This window comes from Physeter macrocephalus, chromosome 2 (genome assembly GCF_002837175.3).
Source record: "Physeter macrocephalus isolate SW-GA chromosome 2, ASM283717v5, whole genome shotgun sequence".
NCBI lineage: Eukaryota > Metazoa > Chordata > Mammalia > Artiodactyla > Physeteridae > Physeter > Physeter macrocephalus.
Genome location: NC_041215.1, coordinates 41935404 through 41937592, shown reverse-complemented (window position 1 = coordinate 41937592; position 2189 = coordinate 41935404). Strand labels below are relative to the sequence as shown.

General features: G+C 43.4%; 1 protein-coding gene across 7 annotated transcripts in view; it reads right to left on the bottom strand.

Moving 5' to 3' along the window:
• Window positions 1-1777, bottom strand: part of MGAT5 (alpha-1,6-mannosylglycoprotein 6-beta-N-acetylglucosaminyltransferase) — a 32643-nt gene extending 30866 nt beyond the window's left edge. For all 7 annotated transcript variants that reach the window (XM_028501654.2, XM_028501655.2, XM_028501657.2 and 4 more), the window contains exon 1: window positions 1483-1777. The gene's annotated coding sequence lies outside the window, so the exon portion shown is untranslated. The remainder of the gene's footprint in view (window positions 1-1482) is intronic.
• Between the last annotated feature and the right edge of the window lie 412 nt (window positions 1778-2189).

Genomic DNA, 2189 nt, shown 5'->3' with positions numbered 1-2189 from the left:
ACACACACACACACACACACACACACACACACACACACAATGGAATTATTATTCAGCCATAAAAAATGAAATAATGCCATTTGCAGCTACATGGATGGACCTAGAGATTATCATACTAAGTGAAGTCAAAGACATATATGATATCACTTATTTGTGGAATCTAAAATACAACACAAATGAACTTATCTACAAAACAGAAACAGACTCACAGATAGAGAGGACAGATTTGTGGTTGCCAAAGGGGTGAGGGGTCAGGAGAGGGTTGGATTAGGAGTTTGGGATTAGCAGATGCAAGCTATTATCTATAGGATGGATAAACAACAAGGTCCTACTGTATAGTACAGGGAACTATATTCAATATCCTGTAATAAACCATAATGGAAAAAGAATATGTAAAAGAATGTATATACATGTATAACGGAATCACTTTGCTATACACTGGAAATGAACACAACACTGTAAATCAACTATACTTCAGTAAAAAAGAATGTTACATTATTATATATGTAGTACTGACTTAATGCTCCTGACTAGACATTTATTATGAGATTGACACTGCACTTAAGCACTTTATATTCATTATCTCATTGGATCCTCTCAAGTACCTGTAAAGTAGGTGAAATTAGCCTACATCAGGGATGAGGAAACTGAGCCTCAGAGGTTAAGTAACTGCCCGAGGGGACACTGCTGGACCCCAACCCAAGCTGTCTGATTCTGGCCTGTCCTCACAACCACACCTATACTGCTTCTCTTAAAAAATTATGACAGAGTAATCGCTGCTCTGATAGGAGGAGGACAGAGGGCAGGATTTACTGGTAGAATCCAAGGCAGTCCCAGGTTTGGGAGAGAGAATAACTTGACCCATCCCTACAGGGTGGTAAGTTTCCTACAAGCAGGGAGTCAGCCCCGTTTATGCTTATGGAAGTGAGAGTCCCTGAAAGTGGTTCAGAGGGCGCTCTGCATACAGTAGGTACTTAATACATGTCTGCTGAATTGTTCTGGAGAGTCCAGAGATGTTAGTTACTTATACAAAATTTTATAAGATGTTTAGGTAGAAAAGCCAAATAAACAGATGCTATAAAAAAGATTTCCCAGTATTTCCTTAATTAGTCCTTTTCCTTCTCACTTTTTTTTTTTTTTTTTTTGCAGGGGAGCGGGTCTATCTTTTCTGATCTTTGGGAGAGCTACATAATGAGGTCACTGACACAAGTAGAATTCAAGTTTCTACTGCTGTGTCTGGGACCCAGGAGCCATGTCGAAAGGGTCTGTAGAATCCATGCACACATCTGGACACCAGCTCTAATTCCATTTCACAGAACATCCACAAAAATCCCCAGGCCAGTCCTACAACTGGGCCATTTTCTAATTTCAGAGTCAAGCTGACATGGAAACATTCTAATTACTTGAACGAAGGGCCTGTGATGCTTTCCACATGATCCCGTTCACATCACAAATGGGGGAAAATGGAATAAAAGAAGTAACCTTCTGACTTAAAATTGCTTTCACGGCATCCTCCACCTCCTCCTGATTATCGAGGTCAACAGTCCAGACGTGCGGCTGGCCGATGAAAACTTCGGCATAAGGATGCTGGGAGGTCAGCTGGAAAAGAAAAAACAGAACACCTCAGTCTCACGAACACTGGCTTTTTTCATTTTTCAACCTTCTGTGCTAGGTGAGGCGTTATGCTTTTTATGGTTCCGAGTTGTACTTGCGTAGGTAATGTCATTTTTTGTTTTTGACCCTTGACGATCGAAACCTCCTAAGCACCTCGTAAGCAGATAACAATAAAAGAGGGAGGGTTCCACAGCTTTCTTTCTTTCTTTTTTGTTTTGACCAGCAGGACATCTACTGTCAGGACCACCTGGATAAGCAGGCACAGCGCTGACGGGTACAGGTAAGGACACCGAGGCTGTAAAGTGTGCCCGGCTGACAACAGTGGCAGTGCCCATGGGTGCCCATCAGGCTCATGTGGGATGTTTTAAAAGACACACGGCCAGGCTACGCTGTCTTAGACCCTTGGAGCTGGGATCTTGGGCACTTTGGAGGGGGTCCTGGGAGTCTAGGGGGCCCAGGAAGGCAGCATGTGGGCCATGGCCCTGCGTGAGACCACGACATCCACAGGGCAGGTCCGGTGATGGCTCCTCACCTTGAGTCCCACTTTGAAAAAAGAGTCAGAATGTCATAACCAG